The sequence below is a fragment of the Panthera pardus genome, unplaced genomic scaffold (genome assembly GCF_024362965.1).
Source record: "Panthera pardus isolate Hobbes unplaced genomic scaffold, ASM2436296v1 HiC_scaffold_2, whole genome shotgun sequence".
NCBI lineage: Eukaryota > Metazoa > Chordata > Mammalia > Carnivora > Felidae > Panthera > Panthera pardus.
Window position 1 is genome coordinate 138,439,791 of NW_026526765.1, and position 24,100 is coordinate 138,463,890.

The following is a 24,100-nucleotide window of genomic DNA, read 5'->3' on the forward strand; positions in this document are numbered from 1 at the left end:
TATATAAACCAAAATAAAACTTGAGAGAAAACTCACTCTCTGAATCGGTACTTCTCAATGGGGGATGATTCCTCCTGGTACCTCAGGGACATTTGGCAATGTCCAGAGTGATTCTGGGTTGTCACATATGGGGTTGTGGGAGTGCTACTGGCATCTAGTGGGTAGAGACCAGGGATGCAGCTGAACATATCCTACAAAGCACAATGCAGCCCTCCACAGTAAGGAATCATCTGGTGTGAATGGTCAGTAGGGCCAAGGTTGAGCCTTGTGCACTAAACAATCTGCATGCTCAAATAAGAATGCTTTCTTTGCAGAAGGCCAGGTCCATGGGCTCTTTTCAGACTCGTGGTGCATAACTAAGGGATTACATTACAAAAGAAGCAGCAGGCACAGAAAGCCTCAGGAGCTTAGTAATATTTCTGCAACCAATAAATGAAGCCACCTTGGAAATGTGAACACAGCCCCTGCCCGTCTGACTTCTTTCCCACATCACCTACCCAAGCAGCGAGGCAGCAGACATTGTGTTGTATGTGACTGAGTATAAAATCACTTCTGCACTGTAAAATTTAGTCAGTTACAGGAAGTGCAAGGATAGGTAGCTGAGATGGGTCTTCTGCCATGAAAGGTGTAATGGAATTACAGTGGGCAGGAATACAGCTAGGAGCTGTCAAGTGTGCGCAAGTGTGTACTTTGAGATACAGGGCCAGAGCCTGGGGACAGGAAAATCTTAAGACAAGTTCAACTGGGCTGGTCAAGGGCAGCCATACCAAAGTTCACTCTCAGATGAAGTACAGACTGTCGGCTGAGGCTCTTGAAGGGTGATGATCCCAGGGAGGTGAACATGGTTGTAACCAAGTTTTACCTTTGAATGTGACCTGTTTGTTACATCCTGTAAGGCTTCAGCCACTATGCTTTTCCTGTCCCCACAGCCTGCACTCCAACTTCTCCCTCTCCTCCCTAATCCTCCTTCTCAGGGCAGCTACTCAAACACAACCATTGAATTAAAAAAAATTTTTTTTAATGTTTATTTATTTTAAGAGAGAGAGGGAGGGAGACAGGACATGGGTGGGGGAGGGGCAGAGAGAGAGGGAGACACAGAATCCAAAGCAGGTTCCAGGCTTTCAGCTGTCAGCACAGAGCCCGACACGCGCCTCGAACTCATGAACTGTGAGATCATGACCTGAGCCAAAGTCAGACGCTTAACCAACTGAGCCACCCAGGTGCTCCCTCACAACCATTGAATTTTGAACTTTTTAGCTAGTGAGGTACTGCCTGGGGTTCGTACTGTTAACAATGTAGTATCTCTCCAATATCAGACTCAAAATGAATACGTTTATGTTCTATAGTTGTGGAGTCCCTGCTTTAACAGGCATTAGCCATGTCTATTGTCTAAATTTTATCCCTCTTCATTTTCGAAAAATCGTCTAAGATTAGAGGGAGAAAACGACCCATCGAGTTTAATGTAAAGCCAAGAAGAATATGGTCTTTCTTTGCTCACTCTGCCTTTTGCTACTACATTCATTTTTTCAATGAGCAATACATATGTATGTATGTAAACATGTACACACACACATAGGCAGTATGTATAGGTTCTCTTGAGTAGGAGATGCATATATATGAAAAATGAAAGAATATGCATGAAATAATAAATTTTTTTCCCACTTCTGACTCACCAGGTTCCCACTCCAAGACCTACCCCAGAAGCTACCTCTATTACTAGTTTCTTGTGCATCCTTCCAGAAAGCCTGTGCAAGGACAGACATATACATATGTGTGAATACTGCCTCATGCCCTACAGGCTGGTGCCCTTCCCATTCCTCTTTATGGCCATCTCAGCTTCTATTGCTCAAGATGAGCCATGACAAAACAGATGACACATTTGTGCTGTGGAAGGAAAACTCCGTGACTCAGATAGACACAAATTGTTCCATACACCTTTCATCCTCATTACCAGGTAACTTTGCCAAGGTCAAGTGGTGACATTCTGATTTACCACTAAGCAGACTGGACACAACTCACATTTGACGAGAATCTGAAACTCAAATACCAAAAAGAAAAAAAATATATTTTCTTAAGGCTTCCCAATTTCGTAACTGAACTTGCTTTCCTTTTGCTTTGTTGAAAATATTATTTTCCTTTCAGTTCAATGGGCACAGTCTATCTGAAAGAAAAAAAACAGGACTCCCCCCAAGTCCCCAGTTACTCACTAAATCCATTATATTTAAGACCCAGTTTCACCATATTCTTGAATTCTCCATTTAGCATCTCCAACAAAGAGGACCAAGAAACCCCATTGTTTTTGCTAGCCAGATCGGGCTGAGCCAAATCCAGGTTCCAGGTACCAAATGCAAATTTGGCTCTCTATGCCTTTACCATTTACAAGGATCTGTATTCAGATAAATCAGGGATACATTTCTCTTGGCTCTTATGGAGACCCTTTTAAATAGTGACTTCAGCCCTCCTAAGGTTTTTTTGTACGGGTTGCCTAAAAGTGGACAATTTTCACAAGTTTGCTTTGGCACTGATGGCACGAATTTTTATTGAAACTCACAGTTGTTTTAGTGGGCACATTAGTCTGCCAGCAGATCTCTGTAGGGGCCTCCCAGCCAATTCGATGAGAACTATGTGCACTTAAAACATGCCAAATGTTGTAAGAAGTGACACGTCCTCCAACTCTTTGATTGCCTGCATACGACCACTGGTTCATTTGTGCTTTTGTTTTAAGGACACTCTGTTGAGTGTGTCTGCAGCATTTGTGATATCAAACAGTTATTTCTATATTGAAGTTTACTCTGGTTTTTCCCTGCAGAAAAACCTGGTTCACCGTCTTTTGGTCTGGAGTTAGACTCCGTGTACTCTGTTGTATCAAAAAGGTAAGGCCACAGAAAAAAGAAGTTCATTGGGAGCATACATTTTCCATTGAGTTAAACAAATAAAGATTTGGTTGGAAGGAGATCAGAAGGTAGCCTGAAACTATTCTCAAAATGCCCTTTAAGTCACCAGTGGGAAAGAGTGATGATGTAGGAGGCTTCAAATAAACATACAGAAGTATTTTGAGACAAAAAAGACATCTGTTGTTTTTATGCTGATATAGGTAAATCATCACATAATCACCAGGAAGTCAAAGTGAAATTGGCTTAGATTGCCATCTACAAGGTACTTGCCCCAACACTGAGAAGTCTCCCCACATTTTTCCTTTATTTTCCGTTTTTTTCTATATTCCATTTTATCCTCGTGTTTTCTTACTTTGTGTCATTGGAAAGTTTTTTAGAATTTTACTTTATGAGGGGCACCTGGGTGGCTCAGTTGGTTAAGTGACTGACTTTGGCTCAGATCATGATCTTGTGGTTCATGAGTTCAAGCCCCACATACAGCTCTGTGCTGACAGCTTAGAGCCTGGAGCCTGCTTTGGATTCTCTGTCTCTCTCTGTCTCTCTCTGTCTCTCTCTGTCCTCCCCCACTTTTGCTCCCTCTCTCTCTTAAAAGTAAATAAATAAACATTTAAAAAATTTTAAAAAAAAAGAATTTTACTTTATGAAACAGTTAAGAAGGCTTAGCTTATTAATGGCTCGACCTTAAAATAGCAAAATTTTCATTTTTAAAATTAGACCCAAATCCTCAAAGGCAGTTACTTCATCTTTATAAATAATGTTCTTAGTAAATTTTCACTAAGGCCAGAAAACCAATGCAAAGTGGAAAAAAAGATGTCTGTGAAAATAGATTTTTGTTAGCTGCTCTGGTGAAAAAATATTTTATACCAACTGAAAAAAAAAACCAGGTACTTTTACAATTTTCACCTTCCCTGCAATTATACAAGCTCTAATGTTTTTCCTTTGAATTCTCCTGGGTTACTCAGCACTCTTAAACCTCAAGATCGTAAAAACAAGAAACCTTTCCAAAATCACATGGGTAAAGTCTCAACCTGCTGTTAAAAATACTGCTGATGGGCCAGTGCTTCATTCTGTGGAAAGGTTTCATAGTCTGTGTGATCACAGAGAGCCTCAGGGAGCAGCAAGGAACTGTGGGGAGCATGGCGTTCTGTACTACCCTGTCCTTGGAGAAATACCATGGCAGCTCTCGGAAGGTGTCCCAAGATTTCCTACCTCATTTGCTCTTTCCTATTTCTTTTTTAAATGTTTATCTATTTTAAGAGAGACAAAGGGCACACACATGTGAGTGGGGAGGGGGGAGGGTAGAGAAAGAAGGAGAGAGAATCCCAAGCAGCCTCCCTGCTCAGCATGGAGCCCAACAGGAGATTGATCCAAACACTGAGGGATCATGACCCGAGCAGATATCAAGAGTTGGATTCTTAACCAACTGAGCCACCCAGGCACCCCTGCTCTTTCCTATTTCTTAAAAAAAAAAAAAAAGAAAGAAAAGAAAAAAGAAAAAAAGAAAAAAAATGATTACTATCCCATCCTCCCTTCCATGTGGGGAAAGTCATGTCATCAAGCTCTGGCTAAAAAGAAGTAAGAAAAAGTTCATTAGAGCAGGGCTTCTCAAGCTTGACTGTGTACACAAATCACCTGAGGATCCTAAGATACAGAATCTGAATCAGTAATCAGGATTGGGCTCGGGGCATTGCATTTTAATTAGTTGCTGGCTGAAGGATGAAGCTATGACCTGAAGACCACAATTTGAGTAATAAGGAATTAGAGGGCTTTTGGCAAAGATTTTCTTCCTTGATTTTGACAGAAGTGCTCAAGGATAAAGCTGCTTCCTGTGCTTCCTCCAGCTTCCTGGTTTTGAATAGGATTTTAGAAGGATGTGAGTGTGGGGCTGTGTCAGCTATCTTGTATTGACGAGGAATGGAAGCCAATGCCAAGAACAGCCAGGGAGAAGGACAGAAGGCATCCAGGAATTTGATGATGTCATTATGTCGCTGAAGTTAACTAATTTTGGAACTTCCTACCTCTAGACTTCTTATTTTACTGGTATAATAAATATCATGATGGTTTAAGTCATCGTTTGTCAGGCTGTCTGTTAATTGCAACCAAACAGTTCTTATTTATTATATGAATGAAGGTGATCCATTCAGGACTGGGTTTTGATCAATCAGCCCAGAGGCAGATCCCATCTTTTATAGTTCATGGCCTGCAGAGAGTCACTGGGCCTGGGAAATGGGAATTCTATGGGTGCAAGTCTTCTAGGAGTAGAGAACACTCAGGTGCTTCCAGAAAGAAAATTTACCCTGCAGATTGTAGCAACTTGGTTTCTATCCCCTGGCACAGAAGTAGGGAATAGGGGAATGTACAGATAACAAAAGGTGCTGAAGTGTTTCTTCTACTGTCTTACTCTTCTAATGAAACTACTGTGAGGAATGAGAGCATCAGTTGTTTCCCATGGTTGGGCTCAGAAAGTGAAGTTAGCTGTTGAAGTTCATTGGCTCTCAAAGGCATCTTTTGATGTTACAATCTGAAGATATGGGTTGAAGGATTATGGTAAGCTAACTAATGTGTCTTCTTTTGGAAAAGCCTCACACTTGCTTCTCTAATACTGAATAAACACTCTGTGTGTGTGTGTGTGTGTGTGTGTGTGTGTGTGTGCGCGCACAACTTTGTCAACAATGCATTTTAATTTCTTTGGTTTACCTTAAGGATCTTTCACCCCAAAGAACTCTGATCTTTCCTGTTCCCCTCAAATCTGTGGTAGCTTGTTTTTCACTGACTGAAGTTTTTCATTGTAGTAGTCAGGTTACAAACTTATCTTCTGTGAAAACAAAAGAACAGTAGGTACACTTAGATAGAAAATTATTTGTCTCATTTAATAGTCTGCGTGAAAATAATCCAAAACAGAGAAGCAGTTTTAGTGTCAAAGACTCAAGCTTCTTGTAGCCTGTTGCCCAGTCATGATGGGGTTTCTGCCTCATGGTCTGAAGTGGCTGCTCCAGTTCCCCTCATTATATCTCTGATCCAACCAGCTGCAAGGGGAAAATAAAAAATAGAAGACATGTTCCTCCCATTAAAAGCCATGTAAGCCTTTAAAGACCATTTGCCAGGTGAAACTCAAATTTTACTACTAAATAGAGAAATGAAGAATGCACTTGGGGACAGGCAGTCTCTGCCACACGCACTGGTCAACTGGCTCAGAGGGGTTGTGCCTGTCCTTCCACAAGAGAGATTTAAAAAAAAAAAACAGCCCCAGATATTGTCCTTTTAGATGCATTGGTTTATTTGGACTACCACCAGTGCCAGAATAGAGGTAAAGATGATTCACAGCATAGCCCCCTTTCTGTCTGTCACTCTGGTCTAGCTACCATGACCTCATATCTGTACTAAGAGACAGTACTATAATGAAAAAAAAAATGAATAAAAACTAATACAAGTGAGATTTTTGGGATTCCATGGCATTTCTATATCGATGCTAAAAGCATCCATAACAATGAGAAGGGGAATTTGTATTAATTGCAACACTAAGAGGTTTGGTTTGGTGCCATTGCCCTTTACATGTGGCAGTGCATTTGGCTCAGCAATTGCAGTATGGTGCACTTCTAACGTGCACTTTTGAAAGAGCTGCTTCTTTGTTCATTGTCATTGCCACAGTGATCTGGAGCAAAAGAGATGATCACAGATGGCACACTGAAGTCAAAAGATTTGGCTGCAAAACACAGTAAGAGTTTCCTGAGAACTTTCAGGACTACTTTGGAAGAATGTGATGGATGCTGGCTTTTCCACATAACAAGGGGAGTGTAGAAAGAAAAATCCTGATTTGTAATTGTCCATTTTCATTCTTGCTTTGACTATTACAAGAATGTATTCTTCATTCAAAAATCCTCACAATTCCACATCTCCCAATGATGGCTAAATCTGTATGGTTCAAGCCCATTTGATCCCATCTTCCACCGGTTAATGCTTCCATGATCGAGACATACATTACTCTCACTCCATTTTCATTGGCCAGAGTAAGTCATCATAAGTCACAAGAGGATAGGGAATGAAAGAACTACAACATATCCAGAAGGAAGAGAACCAGAATAGTCAAATGACTGCCATAGTACAGTGGATTGCAAGTATCGTATGATACGACTGGAAATATTAATCATGATCATGGCTGTAGCCAACTTGAAGCTAAATTACTCCACCTAATTTTGGTGCCAGCAGCAATGAGGTGGGAAACAAAGGCAAAAGAAACATGTCCTTGCTACTTACAGCCCATTGATGAGTCTTTGAAACAGGAGAGTGACCTTCCTCTAGGAACTCAGCTGTTTTGATGTTAATACTTTGCTAAAGGCAAAAAGCAATCTTAGCTTAACATTACCCCAACCTCCAGGATCCTGTAACTCTCTTTTAATATACAGAAATTCCTTTGGGAACCTCCTTTATCTCTACCCACCAAGATATATGTTGGCAATCATCCTTCAAGTATATGGCCCACTGATAAACATCTGAAAGGTCTCATGGCTAAGGTTTTATTAGACAGTAATAAACGACATTTTCCAAACAATAGCTAGCTCCCTCAAGGTCCCGGAAACCCTGCTCCCAAAATTCCTTAGAGACTTACGTTATCTCTAATCTCCCAATCTAAAGTATATAATCAGTCACCTGTCATGACGTCAATGCAGCTCTTTATGACAATGGGTCCCGTCCCTGTGCTTTCATAATACCACCTTTTTGCACTGAAGACACCTCAAGAATTCTTTCTTGACCGTTAGCTCCAAACCCCAACATTCCACATCAGTAAGTCATTAATCACTACTCTGCCCAGCTAGTGCAGTTCTTCATGACTCCCTAAGATACAGCTGAGGCATGACCTAAGAGTATAAAGAAAACCATGATTCTATTGATCCACATTATATTGAGAAATTAGCCATGCAGCAAAAAAGGTCTCACATTGATGTTTTAAAAGAAGTTACATTTCCAAGGTATTTTCTACTTTCCTCTAGAATGGCTATGCCAGACAGGGCTGAGATTAGGAAAATTTGTGAGTAGGGTATGATTTGGAACTATTTCATCATCATTTTGGGGTTAAAATCTGTCCACTCTCCACCCCTGCTTCCCAAGTCTTCCAGAAGTCTAATACCCACACCTGAGCTTTCACATTCCAAAGGGAAACCCTTATTAGGGACTGTTTCTGTCTCAAAAGTCACAATCAAAATTTAACTCTACTGTGACCTATTCTTTAAGGACACAACTCTTTGAAAAAAGAATTTATTATAAAGTGTTCACAGCTGAAAGGAATAGAAATATGAAATCCTTTCCTCTAATAAATTTACAAATTAATAAGGGCTTTCAATATTTTAAGCCAAAGGAGAAAGAAACAAGAGGAATTTCAGTCTTCAGAAAAAGAATTATGGGAGTTCTCTTTGAACAGATCTTCCCTTGGGAGTTTCCCTCAAATCACTCCATAGACCTTGAAATGATCATTAAAAACATAAATAATATCTTTTAAAATTCTTCTGCTGTTACAATAACCTAACTGATACCATCTGATGCTGGCAAGGATGCAGTTTAACTGACTTCTAATTCATTGCCTTATATTAGAACAGGGATACTTTTGTGGGAAAGAAAGCTTGGATTATCAACTCAATAGATAAATCAAGGATTAAATCCAATTATTGATGACCGTTAAAACAAATGCAAAAGAAATGTTCAAATATTCCTACATGCAATCCCCTCTCCAGGCACACTATTTTCCTTTCCTTTTTTTATCTACCACATGTACTCCTTGCCTAATGTTCTTTCATGTGCCATTATCTCTGCCTGAAGTACATTTACCCTCTTTCCTTATACCACCTTAGGTTTTTGTTATTTCCTTATTTATGATTTATATAAATGTTATATCTTCTAAGAAGCCTTACAAGACTTTGGGATTAGGGGATGAGCCCTATCTATGTATTTCCATACGACATCTATTTCCCCATTCAAAGTACTGGCCAGTCTGTAGACTGGTCCGTAATCACCTATACTAAAGAAAGCTTCATCAAGATAGGAATGGTGCCTCCCATGGTCGTTGTCAGCCTTCTTGGTATGTCAGGAATACTACTTGACGGAGTGCTCAAAAGGACACATTGAGTAAAATTAATTAATATATTTCACATTTTAGAAAATTGTCTCTTCCCAATATTCTAACTGGCTGTACTGTATCCTTGCCTGATGTTAGGGTTCTAAAATTTAACTATCTCAATAAAGTACTAATAGATATGGATAGATTTACTCTACTAGACATGGATCTGGGCAGATAGATAGACTGTCTATAAACAGATAAATAATTCCACTGTTAGGTTAAACAAAATATGTAAAAAGGCTGTAAGCATAAAGACGTTCGTAGGAGTCTTCTTTATCAGACTAAAATATTAGATGTATTCCAAATGCTCATCATTAGGGGATTATTTAAATAAATTATAGTGTGAACAGCTGAATAGAATAATACGTAGCCAATTGAAATGATGGCTATGAAAAAAAGAGGGCTGAGAAGACTCACAACATGGAAAAGCCATCTAATAAAATGTTAACTAATTACAAAGTAAGATACTAAACTGTACCAACATCATTATTTTAACTGTGAAAACATGCATGTAAAAAGAAATAAAATAAGGATTGCATTAGAATGGTTTGGCTGTGGGTTATTTTCTTCTTTAGCCCACATTTGAAATTCATGCGCTTATGTTACTTTTCTAATTAAAGCATGTACTAAAGGTATTTGTGATTTTAAACGCCAATTATTATGTATTGTGGGTGACGAAATAACGTAACGGTTATAGTTGAAAGTTTAAAAGTTAAGGTGCTAAGACTGCAAGCTACTATTGACTGGATAAAAGTAGACAATTTACTTAATGTGACAATTTTTTTTTTAATTTTTAAAATGTTTATTTCTTTTTGAGAGAGAGAGAGAAATAGAGTGTGAGCGAGGAAGGGGCAGAGAGAGAGGGAGACGGAATCCAAAGCAGGCTCCAGGCTCTGCGCTAATAGGGCAGAGCCTGACGGGGTGAGGCTTGAACTCACAAACCATGAGATCATGACCTTATCCGAAGTCAGACACTTAACCCACTGAGCCACCCAGGCGCCCCTTAATGTGATACATTAATAGAAAATAAATTATTAGTCTAATAACAAAGGTTCCTTTTGCAGAACTCTTTTTCCGAGACAGAATGAAGACAATTGCATTACTTCCCCAGTGAGAACGAAAACATACCAGGAAGGTGGCAATTTGGAGTCACGAGAGGAAAATGCTTGGGCATGTGTCTTCAGAAACAGAAATGGTATGTTTTCATGTGAAACACCTGAACAATTGGGTGCCAAAAAAAGCAGAAGAGATGTAAAGGTAGAACAAGCAAATAACTAAACAAGGGAGTGTTTCAGAAAGGAAATACCATGCCAGGCCTTGGCTCAAAAGCACAAGTCTTTCTGTGCAGGGAAGGGTTCACAACATCTATTAAATGCACAGTCAATCACAAAAACAAAATCCATCTGTTTAAGATTAACATTTGTAGTAAACATTAAGGAAGGAATGTAGAAGGCAAATACATATTGTGAAACAAAATCTACACTCCTGGAACAAGTAATACTTCCTTTAAAACAATTGCAGTGCTCCAAAACTGATTCTTTATACAAAAAGAAATAACAATTAGATGCAGGACAGTACGTTAGCAGGGCCATATTCAGTATTTCAGAGGAAAGAAGATTAAGCCCTAAATCAAGCACATGTTCCCATTGTATCAAATGCCAAACCTCCTTAAATGCAACTGACAAAAGAAAAACATATATACCTGGAGTGTATCTGAAAAATTAGAAATACAAATCGTATATTTTAAAACCATGGCTTAGATCTATTAAATTATTTGGCTACTCTAAGAAGTTATTTATCAAGGACTTCAACACAGAATCATGATTTACTAATTTATATTTGGACAATGGCATTGAATAAATGTAGAGGCATATATTTTAAAAGATGTATTTGAGAGAGCGAGGCTGGCGCAAACAGAATAATAAAGGCCTAATTGAGGGTTGTTTTTTTTCTCATTTTTAAAATATTTTTATGGCTAAGTTTCATGCACAGGGACACATACCATACCAGATATTTAGCAAGTGGAAAGAAAAAAAAATTCCTGTTTTTTTATATTCCTGTTTTTAAACTATTGCTGTTTTTAAATATCTTTGCTGAGAAACATATTTTAATAAGTCTGTCCAGTTCTGAAAAAGTGGCCTCTTCGTCAATAGTGAATGGTCTGGAGCTGTGCTGTCCAATATACCATGTGTAGCTACTAAATGTAAATATAAATTAATTAAAATTAAATGTGACATTTTATTCATTTTAAGTACTCAATAGACACATGTGGCTACCATATTGCATAGCTCAGGTTATAGAAATTTTCCATCACAGAAAGTTCTACCGGATAGCACTGGTCTGGGGTGAGTTTGAGACAGGAACTACATGACAGGATCTTGGCTTTGGGGCCAGTAAAACTTTAAAGAAGGGGTAATGAGATCTAAAAGGAGAGGGGGTGAAAGCAGCACTGTGGAGGGGAGTTCAGGTCTTTATTTTAGAAATGAGGGCCTGTTGGTTATAGAAATGTCTAGGGTAGGTTTATAAACACAGATACCTACCATTCACTGTGAAGGGCTCCACGCTGCTGCACCCATATGTGTGTTCCAAATCTTTGGGAAATTCTCCTCTACACACAGCCTTGGGTCAGTGGTATTTAGGAAAGCAAAAGCCAGGGTCCATGCACTGCAAGTCAGATGAGAAGAGATTAAAACTTCAGTAGAAGTAGGAATTTGAGATCAGAGGTAATCAGATCTCTGATCAGAGACAGAGATAAAGATCAGAGATCATCCCCCTCCTTATTCCAACCTGCCCCCAAGTAAGAATCTCCCAGAGAGGTTTACATCAATTATCATTTAAAGTTTATTTATGTTTTCGAGAGAGAGAGAGAGCACGTGCATAAGCAGGGGAGAGAGAGAGAGAGAGAGAGGGAGAGAGAGAATCCCAAGCAGGCTCTGAGCTGTCCGCACAGAGCCCAATGTGATGCTTGATCCCACAAACCATGAGATCATGACCTGAGCAGATATCAAGAGTCCGTTGCTCAACCGACTGAGTGACCCAGGTCCCCCTACATCAATTATCATTTAAACTAATCAAAGGATAGCTGATTCCAGAGTTATTTTGATTCATCAAGACTATGGTTATACATGCACGAAAAAAATTATAAATTACTATTCCTTTGTCTTTATTTTTCTGGAGACAATAAACACTTTATTAGCCATTAAGATGGGTAAAGAACCCAAATGTACTCTCTTCTGTTTATCCAGCTCAGAAAAGGCTTAAGTTAAAAAGAGCTAAAGATAATGTTTTTGAGGGGGAAATTCCTTGATTGCCAATGAGAGATTGATTTTTGGAAACTTCTTCTTAGCCTTGTTTTATCTCTGTCTGCTCTTTGCTACCAGTTTCAGAAATGTTCAGAATAGAAAGGGCCTTCCTGCAGAGCCTCCTTTTTGAGGGAGATGTTCTAATTCAGAAATAAGGCTTACGTCATGAGGTTTCTGGGCTGTCAATACCAGAAAGGGCTTTTGCTTTTTGGTTGGGTTCAAGAGTGACTATTCTTTTTTTTTTTTTTTTTCCCAAAAACCAATAGCATCCACCATATTAAACAGGAATTTCATGTTTATTTGTGGATTTTTTTTAAAGCCTTTTGGTCAGCCCTGCAAATAATACAGGCTTCCAAAATTAAAGGAATACCAAAATAACTATGGCATTTCCTCAGTTGAACATAGAATGGTTTCTTCAGAGCAGATTTGCTGCATAAACACTGAGCACTTTCCCTCCAGTAACATCTGCGAACAAGTTTACCACTTGGGACAATGAAGGACTAATAACCACGTCCAGACATGGGTAGGCACAGGTGCTCCAACATGTACCTCCATTCTAGTTCCAACAGGTGGGCGATTTCTGAAGAAGCCCTTTAGACTTGGGTCATACTGTGTGGTTGGCCAGGGAGAAGGGCCGTCCACTGGCAAGGTTGCCAGCAGCAGCATCTAAAGTGACTGACTTTTTACTGGCAGAGTGCACTCCCTGAACATATTGACTCTCGGAACAGAGAACATCAGCCCAACAATTTATTAAAAGCAATTGTGTGTTTCCTAGGCCCAGCCAAACATTTGGTGCATGTTATACAACCCTCCAAGACCAAATTTCGGGCCCACTTCTTTCAAGAAAAGCTGCCCCAAACAGCCCAGTTGATGATGAACCTCAGATTTCTCATGGCAACCATGGTCTGGAATGTTCCTGGGACATTTAACCATGTAGTGCCTTAGGAGAAGTACCTCTTCCATCTGTAAAGAACAGTTATTCTAAATTTGTATTCTACTTAATTTCTCTCATTGAAAACTTTTGCTTCTTAGCTGTAGCTACATTTCCCACTCTTTGATGACAGAGATGGCTTTTTACACTTATTTGTGAGTTTGTCTAATAATAGCCAGCAGGATAGATTATACTTAATTGGCCTTAATATATTTTTGTTGATTTGAAAACAGAGTTTTAAAATGGCAATTTAGAAAAAAGCATAAACTCTTAGCCCGTTATACACTTTGGGTAGCAAGATGACATTCGTCTAGCACTCTAGTAGGACAGAGGAAAAGAAATTAATTTCATTTTTTAAAATGATTGTTTATTTATTTTGAGAGAGACAGAGAACATGAGCAGTGGAGGGGCAGAGAGGGAGAAAGAGAATCCTTAGTAGGCTCTGTGCCATCAGCATGGTGTTCAACATAGGGCTCGATCCCACAAACCATGAGATCATGACCTGAGCTGAAATCAAGAGGTGGATGCTTAACAAATTGAGTTATTCAGGTGCCCCAAGAAATTAATTTAATTTTTATTAAAATTGAGAAGTTGCTGGGTATGTAAAGGAAGACAGAACAGTAATGCATGTATCAGAAGTTTCAGACTAATCATCTGAGGTACTAGCTGGAGGAAGCCTACTGAAGCAATCAGTACTTGAACACCTTCTACCTAGCTTTATCACTAATCACCATGCTAGGGGCACTTGGGTGGCTCAGTTTGTTAAGTGTCTGACTCTTGATTTTGGCTCAGGTCATGATCTCATGGTTCCATTCCTGAGATTGAGTCTCACCTTGGGGTTCTGTGCTGTCAGCTGACAAAGCTGGAGCCTGCTTGGAATTCTCTCTCTCTCTCTCTCTCTCTCTTTCTGCCCCTCTCCTGCTCACTCTCTCTCACTTGAAAATAAATAAATAAACTTAAAAAAAAAAACAAAACAGTTAATCACCAACTTATAAATGAGACCCTCTTCTCTTGCTTCCTAATATCCGGTATTAGAGGTTGATCATTTTGTAATAGCCTGTTAAAATATTTTTGCTATTTATAATTTTTGATTGTTTATCCATTATCAAATTTTGAGTGTTCCTTATATATTTTGGCTATAAGCCCTTTATCAGATAAATGATTTACAAGTATTTTCCCCAGTCTCTGACTTGTCTTAATTCTCTTAAAAGTGTCTTTTGAAAAAGCTTTAAATTTTTAAAATTCTAATATAAATTCCAGTCAGTTAACATACTATAATATTAGTTTCAGGTGTACAAATTCAGTGATCCAATCCTTACCTACAACACGGGATGCTCATCACTACAAGTGGTCTCCTTAATCCCCATCACCTATTTAACCCATCCCCCCCCCCCCCCCCCACCTACCTCCCCTCTGGGTACCATCAGTTTGTTCTCTACAGTCGAGAGTCTGTTTCTTTCTCTCTCTCTCTCTCTCTCTCTCTCTCTCTCTCTCTCTCTCTCTCTCTCCCCTTCCCGATGATCCTTTGTTTTGTTTCTGAAATTGCACATATGAGTGAAATAATATGGTATTTGTCTTTGACTGACTTATTTTTCTTAGCATAATACTCTCTAGCTCCAACCACATTGTTGCAAATGGCAAGATTCCATTCTTTTTTTTTTTTTTTTGGCTGAGTAATATTCCATTGTGTGTGTGTGTGTTTGTGTGTGTGTATGTTTACTACAACTTTATCCATTCATCAGTTGATGGACATTTGGGCTATTTCCATAATTTGGCTACTGTAGATAAAGGTTTTTAATTTTGATAGAGTCAAATTTATCAATTTTTTTGTGTGTATGAATCCTGCTTTTGGTGTTGTATCTAAAATAACTTTGCCTAAATCAAGGTCAAAAAATGTTTCCCCTGTGTTTTCTTCTGGAAAATTTATAGTTCTAGAGTGTACATTTGAGTTCATTTTTGTATGTGGTGTGAAATATACATTGAAATTTATTTGTTTGCATATGGATAGCCATTTGTTCAAGTGCCATCTGTTGAGAAGATAATTTGAATTGTGTTTGTATCATTTTGAAAACCAACTGACCATAAGTGTGTGGGCTTGTTTCTGGACCATCTACTCTGTTCCACTGATTAGTTTATCTATATTTAAATCAATACCATATTGCCTTGTTTTCTGGAGCTTTATAAATGTTCGAATTGGGTAGTGTTGGTCTCCTGATTTGGTTCCTCTTTTTCAAAAGTGTTGTGGCTGACTCTTTCATTTCCATATGAATTTCCATATGAACAACTTCTCAGTTTCTACAAAACCACCTGCTGGGATATTTTTGTTGTTGTTTTGTTTTTTAGATTCAGTGCAACTATACATTAATTGGGGCGAATTAACATCTTTATAGTATCTTAACATCTCCTGAGCTGTGAACAAGCAGTATCTCTCTGTTAATTTAATTCTTCTTGAATTTCAACACCATTTTATAGTTTTCAGGACTTATAGTATCTAAAGAAACAGGAAATGATACTGTTTTTAATTTTGATCATTGATGGATTATTGCTAGCATAAAGAAATACAATTGATTTCTGTATATCAATTCAATATTCTGCAGCTGTGTTAAACTTGTTTATTATTTCTATAAACTTTTTTTTGTAGATTCCAAGAGGTTTTTTGCAAAGATAATCATGTCATCTGTGAATACCATTTTATTTCTTCCTTTTCATATTGGATGCCTTTATTTGTCTTGGCCTGTTGAACTGGCTAGATCCTCTAGTATAATGGTGAATAGATGTGGGGACAGTAGACTTCCTCGTTTTGTCCCTTGTCCTTGGGGAAACATTCAATATTTCCCCATTAAGCGAGATGTAAGCTGTAGTTTGTTTGTTTGTTCTTCTGTAAATCTCCTTTCTCAGGTTGAAGAAGTTCCCTTGTATATCTGGTCCATTGAGAGTTTTGAGTATTTTTTATTTAGTTTTAATCAGGAATGGATATTGGATTTTTCAAATGACTTTTCTGCATCTATTCAGTTGCTCCTACATTATTTGTTTTGTAGTCACAAATTTTCGGTTGTTTTCAATATCTCTCTCCGTGCTTTAGAGTTAAGTATTTTTATGTTTCCAATTTTCACTCCTTTTTTTCTGCTTATTACTTATAACCTTTTGTTTTGTTATTTTACTGGTTTCTTTCAGATTTATAGTATACACCTTTTACTTATCACATTCCACTATCAAGTGTTCTTAGACAATTTTATGTATAGTTTAAAAACCTTAGAATAATACATTTCATTTCTCCCCCTGTGGTCGTTATACTATTGTTTTCATACATTTTTCTTACACATCTATTACTCTTTAAATAGTTATTTATTCATTCATTCATTCATTCAGACAGAGTAATAACACATGAGCAGGGGAAGGGCACAGAGACAAAGAATCCCAAGCAGACTCTGTGCTATCAGCACAGAGCCTGAGGCAGGGCTCTATCTCATGAACTGTGAGATCATGACCTGACCCCAAATCAAGAGTTAGATGCCTAACTGACTGAGGCACTTAGGTGCCAAAACAGTCATTATCTTTTAAAGATATTTAAATAATTTTTAAAAATATTACATACTTGCCTCTATATAATTGTACCTTTTCTGGTGTTTTTCTTTTATGTATATCCATATTTCCAGCACTATTATTTTCTTTCTTAGGGTCTTGCTGTAAATTTTTATATTATACGGGTCTCTTGGTGATGAATTCTTTCAGCATTTGTACCTTTTAGACAGTTTTTATTTTACCTTCATTTTTGAAAACTATCGTGACTGGGTATAGAATTCTAAACTAACACATTTTTTTTTTTTCTTTCAAAACCTCAAAGATGTTCTATTGTCATCTCACTTGTATTGTTTCATTAAGAAATGTGGTGTAATTCTGGTCTTTGTTCCTAGTTAGGTAATGTTTCTTTTCTTTCTCTGGCTCTCAAAACAATTTTTTATCACAAATTTTGTGCCACTTATGGGGCTTCTGGGCGGCTTAATCAGTTAAGCATCTGACTTCGGCTCAGGTCATGACCTCGCAGTCCATGAGTTCGAGCCCTGCATTGGGCTCTGTGCTGACAGCTCAGGGAATGCAGCCTGCTTACGATTCTATGTCTCCACCTATCTCTGCCCCTGCCCCACTGTCTCTCTCTCAGAAGTAAATAAACATTAAAAAAAATTTTTTTTAAATGCTGTTGCTCAGAGTTGAGTCTAAAAGCAAATTCTTTCGAGTCTTTTGTGAAATAACAGCATTGAGATCCAGACCTTGTTGAAATAGAGTTTTTAAAAGTAAATCCTAAACTTCCCTTTATATATAAAGAACAAAATGTGAAGGTCTGAGCATATTTATTGTAAACCATAGTAAAGCGAAGGATGAAGAATGGTGTGAGGGAAGGCTCAAACCAACAGAATAAAGGAGAGATTCTTCCAGTTTGTATGCATCAGAGCCAAGAAAGGTCGAATTGGGTAAGGGGTCATGGCCAAGTATTCCAGCTTACCTCTTAGGGTCAGTGTTCCTGGGCTGAAGTGGAAAGATATCAAACAGGTCATGGGATGATTCAAGAGCTGATAGTCTCTGTCCACAAAACCCATCAGGGAGAATACATTCCTTAGCAAAGCCCCACATCGAGTTTGGTGAGAGAGTAACAGCGAAGGCTGAGGGAAGGACCTTGAGCTGACTCACAGAATCCTGCACCCTGCCATATTGTGTGCAGAAGGCAGGCAAACACTCTGGAGTTTCCCGGTGGGACACTCATGAACAAGACACACAGACTCAGGAGACTGTGGAACGGGGGTCACTGTAAATAAAGACAATGGCTACATCCATGATCACTGGCGTATGCATGCCAGCAGAACACCACAGCACTAGTACAGACAAGACCCACTCCAACTCAGCAGACACCACACACTTTCCCAGGAACAAGGCAAGATGAGGGCATCTGAGCAAAAGCTGGTGAGAAAGACTGCCCTCTTCCGGTGTTCAAAGGCTGCTTTAGCTTCCCCTTATATCCAGATGCCAGTGTGGGCAGAAAGAAAGGAAGCACAAAATCTTGAAAGCGAAAGTTAACCCTGATTAACATTTTTGAATTTTAAGGGAATAACGTGCCTTTAATTGGCAAGTGCCATTATTTTTCTGGCATCAGCAGGAATAGGGTTGCCAAGGCAAGAAGAGAATTTTAAAGAAAAAAGAAACCACATTTGGTGTAGATTTGAGTCTTGGTGTGTACTTTTTAACCCCTCCCCTCACTGTATTGTACATTCCTAAGTGTTAGCAATCACCTCTGGGGCAGAACTCTCTGGAGAAGTCTGGTCCCTTAGGGTGATGCAGATTCCTCCAATCTCCTGAAGTCAGAGCCTAGAGCCAGATCCTGGAGCACCAGGGCCACTCCCCTCTCTGAGCAACTCATACTGCTGCCCAGTGCACAACAAGAACCTCCTGAAACAGGTAAACAAAGATCATAGCGCCTTGTTGGATCAGTTTCCCTTTTTCTTGCACTTTCTCCCACACAGGAGAGGATGAAACATTAGGCTCTTGTTCGGACTCCTCTTCAAACACGAATAGTGTACACGGGAGACACAACGTTTATATGCGTCTCTAGTCCCTTCTGTTAGTCTTATAAATAGTTCTATATAGAACATTTATGACTATAACAAAACTCATACTTTTAACTTCTAGTTGGTTCTGTCACATACATTAGAAATCCTGATGTAATCTGAATTGATAGTTGGTTATTAACTTAAAAATTCAGTTCAAGCACTTATTCACAAAAAATTGGGCTTATCTTTAACTTTATTTTTCAATTTAAAAATAGACATTTATTCACTATTATGCAAATGCATACACATTTATACACAATCTTTTGATGTGTAGCCATTAGGTCAAATGATTGAATACATGCTGTTTTTTTAAAATAAACCTCTTCATCATGCATTACCTATAGTTTCTAATTTTTATTTCTTTAACGTTGAGAGTTTGAAGATTGCTTGTAAAGCAATCTGACTGTACAATCTTTCTCCCCTATCCCAATTTTTTACACTAATTGTCCACATGTAATGCAAATGCAGTTTTTAGTGACTCACCTCCATCAAGTGTTTTAAAAGCTTTCAACTTAATTTTCTTGGGAACAACTATCTTATTTTATTAACTTATATAGTAACTTATAAGTTAAAGTTGTAAATACATCTTCCATCAATTTTACTAATTTATGTAATAATTTATAAAAGTTGTAAATACAGCTGGCAAAAACAGACTGGAGAAAGAATACAGCTGTTATATACGGGTAGGCATTTACCTCAACTGGTAAGAGCTTGATAGCCTGGAGAAGAGCCTGATGTCCATGAACATTCAGCAAAAGCTGTGAGCACCAGTAAGGATGCTTTCCAGAGAGGAAGGTAAAATATTGGTTAGCATGGCAAGTGGATGAAGTAGTCATAAGCTAATAAAGTTTCTTACAAAACCATTCTTGGCAAATTTATATTGCATTACATAAGCAAATTTTTTTTTCTTTTCTTTCCTTTGTTTTACAGTGCCTACCAGCAGCATCTTTTATCAACAAAGTCAACTGAGCTTGGGAACCTGGGTAGCTCAGTTTGCTAAACATCAAACTCTTGATTTCAGCTCAGGTCAAGATCTCACCATTGTGAGATTGAGCTCTGCATTGGGCTCTGTGTTGGGCCCCGTGCTGGACATGGAGCCTATTTAAGATGTTCTCTCTCTACAAAAAAAAAAAAAGGAAAGGAAAGGACAGGAAAGGAAAGGAAAGGAAAGGAAAGGAAAGGAAAGGAAAGGAAGGGAAAGGTAAGGAAGGGAAAGGTAAGGAAAGGGAAGGAAAGGAAAGGAAAGGAAAGGGAAGGGAAGGGAAGGGAAGGGAAGGCAAGGCAAGGGAAGGGAAAGGAAGGGAAGGGAAGGGAAGAGAAGAGAAGAGAAGGAAGGGAAGGGAAGGGAAGGGAAGGGAAGGGAAGGGAAGGGAAGGGAAGGGAAGGGAAGGGAAGGGAAGAGAAGGAAGGGAAGGGAAGGAAGGGAAGGGAAGGAGGCAGGGCAGGGCAGGGAGGAAGGAAGGAAGAGAGGGAGGGAAGAAAAGAAAAAAAAGAAAAGAAAAGAAAAAAGAGAAGAAAAGCTAGCACTCTTTATACAATCCTCCTGTGAATTTTTTTATTATTACCTCTATAATCTATTTCTGGTCTTCTCACATTGAAGTAAAAAGTTCCTTTTTTTTTTTGTAATGTACATAGGAAGCTCTTAGCCAGGCTTTCTAGTTATCTCCAACCTGCTTTTCTGGGACTTGCCTTCTTTTCCTGCCACAGTTTGTTCCACATTTCTATCTACTCCCTGGATCAGTTCTATATCATCTTCTAAACTTGAGCAGGTTTTCAAAATATTTACAAGCAGTGAGGCAATCAGATCATGGAAGTGCCTAATGCTAGGAACAGGGTCATGCAGGTTCTCAATGGGGCTACATTCTAACCTTTTAGTTACTGGATCATGGGAGATCCAAGAGCCCGATGTAGCAGAACGTAGGAGGTTTAGAAATGCAGCTAGTCTCCTGTAAGTATCTTAATATTTTACCAGGTATGGCCAAACTTATGTGTGCTGACTGAACATAAGCTAACAAACTATAGCATTATCTTACAATTCTAAGGCATTTTCACTGTGTGTTTACATAAGCACGCAAATACATACACACACCAACATCACTTCCCAAAATTGTTTCTTTTGACAAATTATAACAACAGGAGTTTTTTTTAAAAACACGTCAGTGTGGCTGTTTTAGTAGACAAAAATAATTATGTTAGGATTTTCCTTCACAGAGGTCAAATATTAACAATTTTACCCTAAAAGTGGTGGTAACTGGAAAATATTCTTACTTCTGATGGAAAGCTTTATTAAAATTGAAGTGCTTTCATTTGGGTTTAATAATGTGGATCTAGTGAAATCATCAATATATCCTAAATTCAGTGATACAAATTAGAGGGGAAAAAAAGAGCAAGGAGAACTTTAAAATTTCTTGGGGTACCTGGGTGGCTCAGCCTATTAAGTGTCTGACTTCGGTTCAGGTCATGATCTCACAGTTCCTGAGTTTGAGCTCCGTTTTGGGCTCTCAACTGACAGCACAGTGCCTAGAGCCTGCTTTGGATTCTGTGTCTCCCTCTCTCCCTACCTCTCTCCTGCTCGCATTCTCTCTCTCTCAAAAATAAAATAAAAAACGTTAAAAAAAATTTCTCCCTGCTTGAGTAGAAGTAAGAGCTGGTCATACCAAAAATGTAATAGTACCTTTTAGGGTGAAATCCCATTCTTGCTCATGCTTTGCTTTGATTAGAAATATTAAGTTCATAACAATCATCTATCCTTTCTGGCATATTTTATATTTTTCATTAACAAGTACGTTTGTTCTGAAGAATGTGTAGATAAAGTGATATGCACTCACGAATTGCTTTCAAAATAATCCAGGGGCAGAGTGCGGGGTCTCCAGATGAAGTGAGATTGGCATGTTTGGTAAGTGCTGAAGCTGGATGGTGGGTGCCTGAGAGTTCATCCTATTATTCTCTCTACTTTTATTGATGTTTAAAATTTTCCATAATAGAAAGATTTTTTTTCTCTTCCATTTTCTGGTTTTAACTTTAGGCATAATTATACTTACGCTTCTAATTCATTTTCTTAAAATGGAAAAGAAAAGACCATTGGAACAGTATGTGTTCAGTTAAAATAAAATCCATCTTAAAATAATGAGTCCTTTCCCATAACCATACCCATCATTATTTGTAATTTACTTATGGTAGTCATTTTTATGGTGACTGAAAAAATTATCTTGGGCTTATTATCACAGAAATAACAAAATTTAGACTATTTCTTTAAAAAATTTTTTTTAATGTTTGTTTATTTTGAGAGAGAGTGATAGCATGAGCAGGGGAGGGGCAGGGAGAGAGGGAGACACAGAATCTGAAGCAGGCTCCAGGTCTCAATGCAGGTCTCAAACTCACAAACTGTGAGATCATGACCTGAGCCAAGGTTGGACACTCAACCAACTGAGCCACCCAGGCGCCCCTAGAGTATTTCTGTTCATAAATTCATTAAACAAACATTAATGGAGGACCTCCTTTGTACCAGTAACAGTGCGGTGGGCACTAGGGTTATCTGTGGTAAATGAACAGATACATTTTCAGAATCTTAGTGTGAGAAACAAACATTTATCCAATCTGTGCTGGATTTTATCTATTTTCCTGTTTGGAAGAACAAGGTGTACAGAATGCCTTCTTAAAATTTTCCCCAAATTTTGCTTTCTAATAGGAAATACACTTTTTATAACATTAACATATTTTTACATTACTTCAAAATTAATTTTCAAGAATAGCTTCTCATCACAGTGGGATAAACTGATAAGATAAATTAATCAGCTTCTGGAATTGGTCAGCAAAATACTAACTGTAGAATGGTACAGTATAAAAACATTAACAACTTGGGGAGGAAGCTATTGTCAGGTCAGGGATTTGATTTTACCCCACTTACAAACTAACAAATGAGCCTGTTATATTTCATGAGCGCTGGCTGAAGACTTGAGATCCTGAATCAGAAACACAGGACGCTATGACTCATTGCACAGCAAGCAGCATGAGGTTCAGCATATTTACACTGGCTCCCTTGTCCCCACGTCCCCCCAGTATGACCCAATATGCTCACTGGATTCAATGCATACAGTGGGTCTGCATCACAGCCAAAGAACAGTGAACTTGGAGAACCCACTACTTTGTTTTAACAAACAGGAAGCGAGCCTGTTCTTTGTCTGGGGGAATACACTTACCTCATCCTTTCAGAAGAGATTGGAAGTTCAATTCTATCCTAGACTAGAGTGTAGACTACAGGACATGTGCATTCACCCTGGTATGTATGCTAAACTCTGTGATCAAAAATTGTGTTTTCCTGTTGAGATACGAGATACCGTAATTCAATCATGGTTTTTAAACAGGCTTATGAAGATAGGGTTTTGCAGTTATAGATCTCACGTGATTTCATGCCAAAAACTAGGTAAAATGAGTAAAATTCAGCTGATTTCACAGATACTGAAGATTAACACACAAGGGCATTGGAATGCCCCCCTCACTGCACCCCCCCCCCCCACCGGGGTTTGAAGCTCCTGAGGCTTATTATACAAAGGTGGTGGTATCAGCGACAGTGGGGAAGGTGTTCAGTGCCCAAGGCTGGCCTCCTGTTCCACCTGTCACTCTTGTCACGTACAAATAGGCCATATGCGGGATGCTCTCCGATTGATGGTGAAGTCATGAGAAAAAGAGAAGAGATTAGCAGGTAACAAACGAAAATATTACCCTACCACACACAGCTAAGCAAACACCGTCTGATGATCAAAAGGGTGAGGACGTGGAACGGAATGAGGTCACTTACCTTCAGGTTTCTTTCCTCACATAGGAAGCCCGGCATGGAGTACCTGTGCGGAGGCACCTCATGCTGCCTAGCAAAGCAGAATCTAGAAATAAGCTCCTGAACATTACTCTCACTGACCAGGAGAGGGCACCTAGCACTAATGAATGAAAAAATCCTGTCCACAACAGATTCCTCGTGGACTCTACTACCTGTACTTTACAAATCAATTTATTTCATGTGTCCGTTGCAAACGCCTTTCGATCTCAGGATAATTGCAGTCACACCTTCTTCTTGATGACAGTCCTGTGCGATATAATGTACCAGGTGGCCGAGATAACTGATTTTCCTGTACAGGGCACAGAAAGAAGTCCTTATGAGTAAAAAATAATTTCAGAGGGAAGAATTTATTTGTATTGACAATTTCCCAAAAAATGAACACATTAGACAAATTAAAATGTATTTAAGCAATCTTTCAGAAGAGGGAGAA

The 24,100-nt window shown here is 38.7% G+C and overlaps 1 protein-coding gene across 1 annotated transcript in view; it reads right to left on the minus strand.

The window, feature by feature from the left end:
- Positions 1-18,100, minus strand: part of LOC109278878 (zinc finger protein 474) — a 125,733-nt gene extending 107,633 nt beyond the window's left edge. Inside the window, exons 1-2 of the mRNA XM_019469562.2 lie at positions 17,738-18,100; positions 11,544-11,667 (exon numbers count right to left, since the gene is read on the minus strand). The gene's annotated coding sequence lies outside the window, so the exon portion shown is untranslated. The remainder of the gene's footprint in view (positions 1-11,543; positions 11,668-17,737) is intronic.
- Positions 18,101-24,100: the final 6,000 nt, after the last annotated feature.